This window comes from Carcharodon carcharias, chromosome 6 (assembly GCF_017639515.1).
Source record: "Carcharodon carcharias isolate sCarCar2 chromosome 6, sCarCar2.pri, whole genome shotgun sequence".
Taxonomy (NCBI): domain Eukaryota; kingdom Metazoa; phylum Chordata; class Chondrichthyes; order Lamniformes; family Lamnidae; genus Carcharodon; species Carcharodon carcharias.
In genome coordinates this window covers 193,710,940-193,724,583 of record NC_054472.1, presented here as the reverse complement: position 1 = coordinate 193,724,583, position 13,644 = coordinate 193,710,940, and positions in this window count along the sequence as shown.

The following is a 13,644-nucleotide window of genomic DNA, read 5'->3' as shown; positions in this document are numbered from 1 at the left end:
ACTCCAATAACTTTGTGAGTGAATCAAGTTTTGTTCCAATCTAATTCTTAACTCCCTCTTTAAGCTGATAGGGCTCCCTAACCCAAACTTCTGCCATCCTCACCAATACTTGCTCTGTCCTCTTTTCAGCTTTGTTACTTTCTTGTGCTCTGACTCACCCCCTCAACATAACGAGAAGTGATTGGTCGGTGTATGACAGACCCTTACTGCCGAGGAGCTCTTAGCAAAAACAAAAATACCTGGAAAAACTCAGCAGGTCTGGCAGCATCTGCGGAGAGGAACACAGTTAACGTTTCGAGTCCGAATGACCCTTCAACGGAACTAAGTAAAAATAGAGGTGAAATATAAGCTGGTTTGGGGGGGGGGGGGGTGGTGGGACAAGGAGAGCTGGATAGATCTTATAGACATTATGGAGACATGGTTACAAGGAGATCAAAGCTGGAAACTAAATATTCTGGGATATGTGACATTCTGAAAGGACAGGCAAGAAGGAAAGGGTGGTGGGGTAGCTTTGTTAGTGTGAGACGGAATAAGTATGATATCTAGAAAGGATCTTGGATCGGAAGATGTAGAATCCATCTGGGTGGAGGTCAGAAATAACAGGGAGAAGATGACACTGGTGGGAGTAGTCTATAGGCCCTTATAGCTGCACTGTAGGACAGGGAATAAATCAGAAGATCATGAGGGAATGTAAATAAAGACAGTATATTAATCATGGGTGACTTTAATCTTTATGTAGATTGGGAAAATCAAATTGGCAGAGGTAGCCACAAGCAAGAATTCATGGAGTGTATTTGGGACAGTTTCCTAGAACAGTATGTGGTGGATCCAACCAGGGATCAGGCTATCTTGGATATGATAACGTGTAATGAGGCAGGTTTAATAAATGATCTCAGAGTAAAAGATCCCCAAGGAAACAGTGACCATAACATGGTGGATTTTAGCATTTAGGTTGAGAGTGAAAAACTTGGGTCGGAAACAACTGTGCTAAATTTAAATAAGGGTAATTACAAAGGAATAGGGGCAGAGTTGGCTGGAATGGACTGGGATAGGATTTTAGCAGAAAAAAACAGTTGATGAACAATGGCAGATGTTTAAGAAAATAGGTCACGACTCACAACAAAGATATATCCCAGTGAGGAAGAAGAATTCAAGGACGGGGATAAACCAACCATGGTTAACCCAGGAAGTTAAGGATAGAATCAAATTGAAAGAAAACACATACAATGTGGCAAAGATTCGCGGTAAGCCAGAGGATTGGGAAAGTTTTAAAAACCAACTAAAGATGACCAAAAAATAGAGGGAGAAAATAAACTTTGAGGGTAAACTAGCAAGAAATATAAAAATGGAAAATAAGAGCTTCTTTAAATATATAAAAAGGAAGAGAGAGAACAAAGTGAACATAGGGCCCTTGGAGAATGAGGCTGGGGAAGTAATAATGGGGAACCAGGAAATGGCAGAGGAGTTGAATAAATACTTTGCTTCAGCCTTCATGGTAGAAAACACTAATAGTATTCCAATGCTAAATAATCAAGGGGCAAAAAATGGGGAGGAAATAAATACATTAATTATCACTAGAGAAAATGTACTAAGGAAACTTAAGGAGCTAAACGCTGATATGTCTCATGGACCTGATAGGTTGCATCCTAGGATATTAAAGGAAGTAGCTACACAGATGCACTGGTAGTTATCTTCCAAAAGTCTATAGATTCTGGAAAAGTCCCAGAGGATTGGAAAACTGCCAGAGTAGTACCCTTATTCAAAAAGGGAAGAAGACAAAAAACAGGTAACTAAAGGCCAGTTAACTTAACATCTGTCATTGGGAAAATGTTAGAGTCTATTATAAAGGATGTAATAGCAGAGCATTTAAAAATGCATAATCTAATCAAGCAGAGTCAGCGTGGATTCATGAAGGGGAAATCAAGTCTGACAAATTTATTAGAATTCTGAGGAGGTAACAAGCAGGATAGATAAAGGGGAACCAGTAGATGTAATATATTTGGATTTCCAAAAGGCGTTCAATAAGGTACTGCACATAAGGCTACTTAATAAGAGCCCATGGTGCTAGGGGTAGTATAATAACATGGCTAGAGGATTACCTAACTAATAGGAGACAGAGAATTGGGATAAGGGGGGCATTTTCAGGATGACAACCTGTAACTAGTGGAGTGCCATAGGGATCAGTGCTGGGCCACAATTATTTACTATATATATGACTTAGATGAGGGAAGTGAATGTACTATCGCCATATTTGTGGATGACACAAAAATAGGTGGGAAGGCAAGTGATGAGGATGACACAGAGTCTACAGAGGGAAAAAAGACAGGTTAAGTGAGTGGGCAAAAAGGTGGCAGATGGAATGTAATGTGGGAAAGTGTGAGGTTGGCAGGAAGAATAGAGGAGCTGAATGTTATTTAAATGGAGAAAGACTACAGAAAGCTGCAACACAGAGGGATTTGGGAGTCCTTGTGCATGAACCTGCAAAAGCTAACAAACAGGTTCATTAGGTAATAGGGAAGGCAAATGGAATGTTGATCTTTACTTCAAAGGGAATGGAGTATAAAAATAGGGAAGTCTTGCTAAAATTATACAAGGTACTAGTTAGACCACACCTAGAATACTGAGAACAGTTTTAGTCCCCTTATCTAAGGAAAGATATACTGGCATTGGAGGCAGTCCAGAGAAGGTTCACTAGGTTGATCCCGGGTAAGGAGGGATTTTCTTATGAGGAGAGGTTGAGTAGGTTGGGCCTGTACCCATTGGAGTTTAGAAGAATGAGAGGCAACCTTACTGAAACTTATAAGACAGATTTTTCAATTTGACGTGCAGGGGGAGGGCCCCACATATCCGCGTGTAAGATAACGCATGGTGATGTCAGGCGAGCATCCTTATGTCACCTCGCACCATCGCGATATTTCGCTGGGCGGGCGCACGATGAAGTTCGACGCGAGCCCGCCATTAATTAACGGGATAGTTAAGGCCCTTAATTCATCAATCGACAGTGATTGTTAGGTGCCCGCTTGATCTTCGGGTCAGCGCATGGACGCTACGGGCAGGTGGGTAAGAGATTTTTCTATGAACCTCATCCACGGGCGGGATAAGAGGACTCAGTAGGGTCGTCAATCTGCTTTGTGGAGCATTTATTGGAGAAAGTATTTTAAACTTGCCTGTTTACCAGACTGATTCCTGGGATGGCGGGACTGACATATGAGGTGAGATTGAGTCGGTTAGGATTATATTCGCTGGAGTTCAGAAGAATGAGGGGGGGATATTGTAGAAACCTATAAAATTCTAACAGGACTAGACAGGGTAGATGCAGGGAGGATGTTCCCGATGGTGGGGGAGTCCAGAACCAGGGGTCACATTTAGGACTGAGATGAAGAGAAATTTCTTCACCCAGAGAGTGATGAGCCTGTGGAATTCACTACCACAGGAAGTAGTTGAAGCCAAAACATTGTATGTTTTCAAGAAGGAGTTAGATATAGCTCTTGGGGTGAAAGGGATCAAAGGATTTGGGGAGAAAGCGGGAGCAGGTTATTGAGTTGGATGATCAGCCAGGATCATAATGAATGGTGGAGCAGGCTCGAAGGGCTGAATGGCCTACTCCTGCTCCTAGTTTCTATGTTTCTATCTTCTATATTTCTGTGTGATCTGTAGCAGGTCAGTACAAATTCCAGCAGCTTTCTCTGTACTTTGAACCTTCAGGTCAGAACTCTGCAGTCAGTAATCTTTATCGGGCCTGCAGCTTTCTGGAGGTCTCCCCTTAGCCTGGGTATGGGTTCTGACATCTCCACTGGAGGCAGCTCCTCTGAGGAGGAAGGGAGGGATAGAATAAGGAGGAGGCCAGGAGTGGACAATCAGCCTCCAGGGGAGCCACCTTTGGGAGGACAGGCACAGACACAAGGGGCGCAGGGTCAAGAGATTGTCCAAGGTGGAAGGGGCCGCAGAAGATGCCACTATCCTGCTGCCAGGGTTTACAGGCAGCGAAGCAGCTACCTCAATATGACTGAGGTGCAGTGCCGAAGAAAGCTCCAACTGTCAAGGGAGACAGTCAACTGTATCTGTCAGATGATTGGCCCTGAGATCTCCCCTAACTCTGTGGGTAGACACCCCATGCCAGAGGCTCTGAAGCTCACAGCTGCCCTCAACTTCTATGCATCTGGCTCCTTCCAGGGCTCGGTGGGTGATCTTTGTGGTGTCTCCCAATCAGCTGTCCACACTTGTGTCAAGCAGGTTACAGACGCTCTGTTCAGACGGGCATTGACTTTCACCCACTTCCACTGTGACCAAGCAAGTCAGACACAGTGAGCCAGAGGCTTTGTGGCCATTGCTGGCTTCCCCCGTGTCCAGGGTGCTATAGACTGTACACATGTGGCCATCAAGGCGCCAGCAGGTGAGCCCAGTGCCTTCATCAACAGGAAGGGCTTCCACTCCATGAACGTGCAGATAGTGTGTGACCACAGGATGCTGATTCTACAAGTCTGTGCAAGGTACCCAGGCAGCTCCCACAACACCTACATCCTCAGACACTCCCAGGTGCCGGGGCTCTTCAGTGCTCCAGCCCGGCTGGATGGATGGCTGCTGGGTGACAAGGGCTATCCCCTCAGAAGGTGGCTCATGATGTCCCTCCACCATCCAAGAACAGAAGCTGGGCAGCGGTACAATAGGAACCTCCACAAGGGCTGTGGTGGAGAGAGCCATCGGTCTTCTCAAGATGCGCTTCCAATGCCTGGACTGCTCAGGGGGCGTATTCCAATACCCCCCCGATCGTGTCTCGGTGATAGTGGCTGCATGCTGCGCTCTCCGCAATCTTGCGCTGGAAAGTGGGGAATGCTGTGGACGATGAAGACGTTGACACACTGTCTGCGGCTGCACACGATGAGTCCAGCACTGATTCTGAAGATGAGCAAGCACAGGGAAATGCTGAGAGGGTAGACGCTGACCCGGGACTACACCAAGGAGACAGGGATACCCAGGAGGCTTTAATCCAATGAACCTTCAGCTAGCACAGCACACATGGATCAGCAGGACCAGCCTTGCCTGGTGCATCCATACCTCAGCACCTCAGTGTGAAATCTGCCAGGTCATCAGCAGGAACTAAGAGCTTTGGACATAAATTTGAATGTCCAAACAAACATTCATGACATTTCTCTTAAACATACACATGCAGAACAAAGGAGTCACCCTCAGCCATGGTAACACATCTGAATTTTAGATGTTCTCACATTTCCAGAACAAAACTTTAAGCAAGCAAAAAAAAATTATAAGGACCTAATCTTGGGCCAACACAAAAGCACGAGTGAGAAACCTGTGGTGTGCCTAAGGTGCCTTATGTTTACATTTGCGGGTGCTACGTCTTGGTGCTGCCCCCTCGCTGGGAGTGGTATCTGAGCCAGCCTGCTGACTCTGCTGTCCTGTTGGCCTTGATGACCTTGGCGGGCGTCCTCTGGCCTGTGGGGCCTGTGCTGGTCCCACCTGGGAAGGAGCTGCCAGTTCCACAGCTGGCACCTCCCCAGTCACCGCAGCCTCACTGGGCTCACCTGCTGGTGACTTGATGGCCACATGTGTAGTCTATCTCTCTCTTTTTATCTCTGTGTACAGTCTATAGCACCCTGGACACAGGGGAAGCCAGCAATGGCCGCGAAGCCTCTGGCTCGCTCAGCCTGGCTGGCCTTGTCCCAGCGGAAGTGAATGAAGGTCAATGCCCGTCTGAACAGAGCATCTGTAACCTGCTTGACGCAAGTGTGGAGAGCTGATTGGGAGACTCCACAAAGATCACCCATCGAGTCACTGGGAGAGGGGCGGAGGAGCTGCCACCCTCATCCGGAGTGCCCTGAGAGGAGCTTGCAGAGATGCCAGCCAGCTGCTGCGCTGACACACGATCGCCCTGGACCTCCCTGCTCACCGTGGATGGATGGGCAACGAGCTGGGGAGCTTGAAGCTCACACCATCTCCCACATTGGCGCTGACCAGTTGTGGCCACTGGTGCTGTGAGGGCTTGCAGATCCGAGTGTAAATCCAGGAGGAGCTGATTATTCTCCTGGAGGCCCCTCTCCACGAGAGTCGCCACTCTCTCCATGGAGGAAGCATGGCGCTCGGACATGAGGCTCACTGCATCACTGATACTCCGTGTGGACTCCACCATGGACAACAGCCTCATGTATCACTCCCAGAAGCCCCCCCACACCCGGCCGCATTTCCTGCAGCTTCTGCAGCATGGACGTCTCCAGAGGCTCATCATCACACACCAACTGGGCCTGTGCCTGGTCCCCTGCAGTCCTCCGGCTGCTTGCGCCAAGGGCACCCTCTGTCTCTGCCAGCTCCTCCAGCGAATGTGAAATGCCCTCTCCACTGTGCCCCAGGACACCAGCCAATATTCCAATGTCCACTGAGGCGCTAGTGTCTGCGCCGGTGCCTGCCTTGCAGAAAGGGTGTGATGCAGGTGACACTTGAGGATCCTCAGGTGTGAGAGGGGCATCTGCAGCTCCTCCTGCTGGCCCTGCTCTGATGCTGCTGAAATGAACAACAAGGACAGTGGATCAGTTAGTGTGCACAGTGACACACTTCATCCCTTTCCCCCAGCTTATTATGTGCTCAATTTTCTAGAACCAATAACAGGCGGATAGAGACGGGCTGGTCAGTGGCAAATGGAACTTAATCTGGATAAGTGTGAGGTGATGCACTTGGGCAGGACAAACAAGGCAAGGGAATAAACGATGAATGGTAGGACCCTGGGAAGTAACGAGGATCAGAAGGACCTTGGTGTACATGTCGACTGGTCCCTTAAGGTAGTGGGACAGGTACATAAGATGTTTAAGAAGGCAAATGCCATACTTGCCTTTATCAGCAGAGGCATGGAATATAGGAGCAGGGAGGTAATGTTGCAAGTGCAAAAAATGCTGCCTGGCCCACAGCTATAGTTCTGTGTGCGCTTTACGGGGGGGTGGGGGGGGGATGTGAGTGGAGTGGAGAGAATGCAGAGGTCGTTGGCCAGGAATGCTGGCTGGCCTGGAGAGTTTGACTGATGAGGAGACAGAGCATAGACTGGGGTTATTTCCCCTGGAGCAGAGGAGATTGAGGGGGGGACATGATTGAGGTGTATAAACTTATGAGGGGCATAGAGTGGGTTGACAGTAAGGAACTTTTCCCCTTGGCGGAGGGATCAGTAACCGGGTGATGTAGATTTAAGTTAAGGGGCAGGAGGTTTACAGAGGATGTGATGAGCAACTTTTGCACCCAGAGTGTGTTGGGAATGTGGAACGCGCTGCCTGAAAGGGTGGTGGGAGCAGAAACCCTCCTAACATGTAATAAGTATTAATAAATATTAATAATAAGCTGACGGTACTGGATCCAGGTGTGCTGCACCACGTCGTGGGAGCTCACCACCTCCGCCACCTCCACCCAGGCACGTTTCGTCATGTTGGGGGGGGGGGTTTCTCCTCCCCCCATCCTGGGGGACCAACACCTCTCGCTGTGCTGCCACCTCCTCCAGGAAGGCAGCAAGGCAGTCATCTGAAAAGCGAGGGGCACATTGGCCCCCCCATTGGCCTATCCTGCAGCCTGGCCCTGTCCCTGTGACAGACCCTGCAGCCTGGCCCTGCTCCTGTACCAGACCCTGCAGCCTGGCCCTGCTCCTGTGACAGACCCTGCAGCCTGGCCCTGTCTCTGTGACAGACCCTGCAGCCTGGCCCTGTCCCTGTACCAGACCCTGCAGCCTGGCCCTGTCCCTGTACCAGACCCTGCAGCCTGGCCCTGCTCCTGTACCAGACCCTGCAGCCTGGCCCTGCTCCTGTGACAGACCCTGCAGCCTGGCCCTGTCTCTGTGACAGACCCTGCAGCCTGGCCCTGTCCCTGTACCAGACCCTGCAGCCTGGCCCTGTCCCTGTACCAGACCCTGCAGCCTGGCCCTGCTCCTGTACCAGACCCTGCAGCCTGGCCCTGTCCCTGTACCAGACCCTGCAGCCTGGCCCTGCTCCTGTACCAGACCCTGCAGCCTGGCCCTGCTCCTGTGACAGACCCTGCAGCCTGGCCCTGTCCCTGTACCAGACCCTGCAGCCTGGCCCTGTCCCTGTACCAGACCCTGCAGCCTGGCCCTGCTCCTGTGACAGACCCTGCAGCCTGGCCCTGTCTCTGTGACAGACCCTGCAGCCTGGCCCTGTCCCTGTACCAGACCCTGCAGCCTGGCCCTGCTCCTGTACCAGACCCTGCAGCCTGGCCCTGTCCCTGTACCAGACCCTGCAGCCTGGCCCTGCTCCTGTACCAGACCCTGCAGCCTGGCCCTGCTCCTGTGACAGACCCTGCAGCCTGGCCCTGTCTCTGTGACAGACCCTGCAGCCTGGCCCTGTCCCTGTACCAGACCCTGCAGCCTGGCCCTGTCTCTGTGACAGACTCTGCAGCCTGGCCCTGTCCCTGTACCAGACCCTGCAGCCTGGCCCTGCTCCTGTGACAGACCCTGCAGCCTGGCCCTGTCTCTGTGACAGACCCTGCAGCCTGGCCCTGCTCCTGTACCAGACCCTGCAGCCTGGCCCTGTCTCTGTGACAGACCCTGCAGCCTGGCCCTGTCTCTGTGACAGACCCTGCAGCCTGGCCCTGTCCCTGTACCAGACCCTGCAGCCTGGCCCTGCTCCTGTGACAGACCCTGCAGCCTGGCCCTGTCTCTGTGACAGACCCTGCAGCCTGGCCCTGCTCCTGTACCAGACCCTGCAGCCTGGCCCTGTCTCTGTGACAGACCCTGCAGCCTGGCCCTGCTCCTGTGACAGACCCTGCAGCCTGGCCCTGTCTCTGTGACAGACCCTGCAGCCTGGCCCTGTCTCTGTGACAGACCCTGCAGCCTGGCCCTGCTCCTGTACCAGACCCTGCAGCCTGGACCTGTCTCTGTGACAGACCCTGCAGCCTGGCCCTGTCTCTGTGACAGACCCTGCAGCCTGGCCCTGCTCCTGTACCAGACCCTGCAGCCTGGCCCTGTCCCTGTACCAGACCCTGCAGCCTGGCCCTGTCCCTGTACCAGACCCTGCAGCCTGGCCCTGTCCCTGTGACAGACCCTGCAGCCTGGTCCTGCTCCTGGGGCAGACCCTGCAGCCTGGCCCTGCTCCTCTGCCCTTCCCACCCCAGCGTCCCCTGCTCAGCTGAGCCCCTGTTGTGTGCCCTCGAAGTGGCCGTTGTCACCAGCCTACAGGAGGCTGCCCGGCCTTCCTTTAAACAGTGGCCAGGTCACCATTGGACCAGGGGGTCTGTGCACACCCACCGCTGTCCGCACACTCCTGCTCTCCACAGGAGCCAGCAAATATGCTGGGCGGCCTTAGTTGTCCCGCCTGCGTACTATGGTGGCGTGGACCCAATCGCGGGCACCAATCAGGTCCACGCCTGCCCACCCCGGCGCTCCCCCACCAAAAGCTGAAAATTCTACCTATAAAATTCTTAGAGGGCTTGACAGGGTAGATGCTGAGAGGTTGTTTTCCCTTGTGGGAGAGTCTAGGACCAGAGGGCATAATCTCAGAGTAAGGGGTCACCCACTTAAAATAGAGATGAGGAAGAATTTCTTCTCTCAGAAGAAATTCTTTACCACAGAGGCCTGTAGAAGCTGGGTCATTAAGTATATTCAAGACTGAGATAGACAGATTTTTAATCAGTAAGGTAATCAAGGGCTATGGGGAAAAGGCAGGAAAGTGGAGTTGAGGATTATCAGAGTAAGGGGTCTCCCATTTAAGATGGAGATGAGAAGGAACTTTTTTCTCTCAGAGGGTCTTATTGAATGGTCAAGCATAAGAACTAGGAGCAGGAGTAGGCAATTCAGCCCCTCGAGCCTGCCCCGCCATTCAATACGATCATGGCTGATCTCATTTCAACCTCAACTCCAATTTCCCGCCCTCTCCCCATAATCTTTCAACCCGTCCGTCTGTCTCCTCCTTAAATTTATTCAGCGTCCCAGCATCCACTGCACACTGAGGTAGTGAATTCCACAGATTCACGACCCTTTGAGAAAAGTAACTCCTCCTCATCTCTGATTTCGGACTGTTTCCCAAATGCCTCTTCAGTCAGTCAGTTCTGAGAATCACCCCTGGATCAATGCTGGGCTTCTCGGAGTTTTCCTGTATGTTCGTGCATTGGCTGCTGAGAGTTTCTGCATTCCAGCCCCACATTCCCCTATCGCACAGACTGTAACAGCAACAAACTCAGCCTCTCCACTTCCCCCACCCTCCACTAAACCTCATTAGGATTGGGATCATCAGAATTGCAAAGCTGGGTTCAAAAAAGTGGCAACTCCTCCCTGTCCCCATTAATCAGAAAATTCTCCTCATTTCTATTAACCAGAAATGCTGCCACACTCCCCAGGGCACCCCCAGCCAATGCTGCCACATGTACACAATCTTGGCTGTCACCTCAGTGCAACGCTGAGGGAGTGCCGCACTGTCTGAGCTGCCCGCTTTCAAATCAGATGCTAAATTGATGCTCTACCTGTCCGAATGAACATTAAAGGTTCCACAACATTAAGCTAATAAAAAGGGGATTTCTCCCAGAACATTCCTCTCTCAACCAACATCAGTAAAACAGATAAATTGCTCTTCCGTGTTACTGTTATTTGTGGGAGCTTACTGTGTTTAAATTGTGTGTAACATTTACCTATGTAATAGTGGGTGCACTTTAAAAGTACTTCGTTGGCTGTAAAATACTTTCAGATAGCTTGAGGATGGAAAGAGTGCTATATAAATGTTTTTTTATATAAAAATTTTTTCTTTCTGTGAAACTGATGATGAGTTGAACATCTCCTTTGTTTATTCAGTCCTCATAATCTGGAATTATTTCCGTATGCTTTATTTGTTTATTGAAGAAATGATTCTACCTTTAGTGATCCATAATAGCTACCGGCAGCTAGTCTGAGCTGTACAAACACAGAAGCTGAGGTTCTGCAATCTCCTTCAAACCTGTTAGGACACTCATTACCCTTGTTGCCTCCCTCTCACCAGTGACTCAGTCACTCGCTTAGCAACATTGAGACACAAAATATAGCAAACACCAGAAATAAATCAGTTGCACTGCTGCTCTCACAACTGCAGCTTAACTCTCTGAACAATTTTGACTTTTCTCCACCAGGGCATTGGTGTCTGGCAGACAGCTCGGAACTGACCAATACGGGACTGAAAGGTGCAAGTTTCATCCCCACTCTGTGCTTTTTTTAATTCATTCACAGGATGTGGGCTTCGCTGGCTGAGCCAGCATTTATTGCCCGTCCCTAATTTCCCTTGAGAAGATGGTGGTGAGCTGCCTTCTTGAACCGCTGCAGTCCATGTGGTGTAGGTACACCCACAGTGCTGTTAGGGAGCAGTCGCAGAATTTTGACCCAGTGACAGTGAAGGAACGGCAATATATTTCCCAGTCAGGATGGTGAGTGACTTGGAGGGGAACTTCCAGGTGGTGGTGTTCCCATCTATCTGCTGCCCTTGTCCTTCTAGGTGGTAGCAGTCGTGGGTTTGGAAGGTGCTGTCTAAGGTCCTCGGTGAGTTTCTGCAGTGCATCTTGTAGATGGTACACACTGCTGCTACTGTGTGTCGGTGGTGGAGGGAGCGAATGTTTGTGGATGTGGTGACAATCAAGCGGGCTGCTTTGTCCTGGATGATGTCAAGCTTCTTGAGAGTTGTGGGAGCTGCACTCAGCCAGGCAAGTGGGGAGTATTCCATCACGCTCCTGACTTGTGCCTTGCAGATGGTGGACAGGCTTTGGGTAGTCAGGAGGTGAGTTACTCATTGCAGGATTCCTAGCCTCTGTCCTGCTCTTATAGCCACAGTATTTATATGGCTAGTCCAGTTCAGTTTCTGGTCCATGGTAACCCCCAGGATGTTGATAGTGGGGGATTCAGTGATGGTAATGCCATTGAACATCAAGGGGCGATGGTTAGATTCGCTCTTGTTGGGGATGGTCATTGCCTGGGACTTGTGTGGTGCAAATGTTACTTGCCACTTGTCAGCCCAAGCCTGGATATTGTCCAGGTCTTGCTGCATTTGGACATGGACTGCTTCAGTATCTGAGGAGTCGTGAATGGTGATGAACCTTGTGCAATCATCAGTGAACATCCCCACTTCTGACCTTATGATGGAAGGAAGGTCATCGATGAAGCAGCTGAAGATGGTTGGGCCGAGGACACTACCCTGAGGTACTCCTGCAGTGATGTCCTGGAGCTGAGGTGACTGACCTCCAGCAACCACAACCATCTTCCTTTGTGCTAGATATGACTCCAACCAGCGGATTCCCATTGACTCTAGACTTGCTCAAGCTCCTTGATGCCACAATCGGTCAAATGCAGCCTTGATGTCAAGGGCAGTCACTCTCATCTCACCTCAGGAGTTCAGCTCTTTTGTCCATGTTTGAACCAAGGCTGTAATGAGGTCAGGAGCTGAGTGGCCCTTGCAGAGCCCAAATTGGTTGTCAGTAAGCAGGCTATTGATAGCACTGATGATGACCCCTTCCATTACTTTACTGATTGTCAAGAGTAGACCGGTGGAACAGTAATTGGCTGGGTTCTTTTTGTCCTGTTTTTTGGTGTACAAGACATACCTGAGCAATTTTCAACAGAGCCAGGTAGATGCCAGTGTTGTAGCTGTACTGGAACAGCTTGGTTAGGGGCATGGCAAGTTCTGGAGCATAAGTCTTCAGTTCAATTGCTGGAATATTGTCAGGGCCCATCCACAGCCTTTGCAGTGTCCAGTGCCTTCAGCTGTTTCTTGATATCACGGAATGAATTGAATGGACTGAATGTTGGCATCTGTGATGCTGGGGACTTCTGGAGGAGGCCGAGCTGGCCCCTGAGAAGGTGGTTACGTATTGCATTCTTGAACTGCTGCAGTCCATGTGGTTTGGGTACACCCACAGTGCTGTTAGGAAGGGAGTTCCAGGATTTTGAAGGAACGGTGAAATATTTCCAAGTCAGGATGGTGAGTAGCTTGGAGGGGAATTTCTGGGTGGTGTGTTCCCATGTACCTGCCACCCTTGTCCTTCTAGATGGTAGCGGTCGTGGGTGTGGAAGGTGCTGTTGAAGGAGCCATGATAAGTTCCTGCAGTGCCTCTTGTAGATGGTACACACTGCTGCTACTGTGCGTCGGTGATGGAGGGAGTGAATGTTTGTGGAAGGGATGCCGATCATGCGGGCTGCTTTGTCCTAGATGATGTCCAGCTTCTTGAGTGTTGTGGGAGCTACACTCATCCAGGCAATTGGAGAGTACTCTGTCACACTCCTGACTTGTGCCTTGTAGATTGTGGACAGGCTTTGGGGAGTCAGGAGGTGAGTTACTTGCTGCAGGATTCCTAGCCTCTGACCTGCTCTTGTAGCCACAGTATTTATATGGCTAGCCCAGTTGAGTTTCTGGTCAATGGTAACCCCCAGGACGTTGATGATGGGGGATTCAGTGATGGTAATGCCATTGAATGTCAAGGGGCGATGGTTTGGTCCTCTTTTGTTGGAGATGGTCATTGCCTGGCACTTGTGTAGTGTGAACGTTACTTGTCATAGAACCGGTCTCTGTGCACCAATGCAAGATCAACAATCTGGGCCTTTGTTTCAATTGGGAGCAATCTCCTCTCTCAGTCAGAAGGGCATTCCCAGTGCTGTTGTGAGGGAATGATGCACTTTCAGAGAAGCAGGAATGGGGGAAT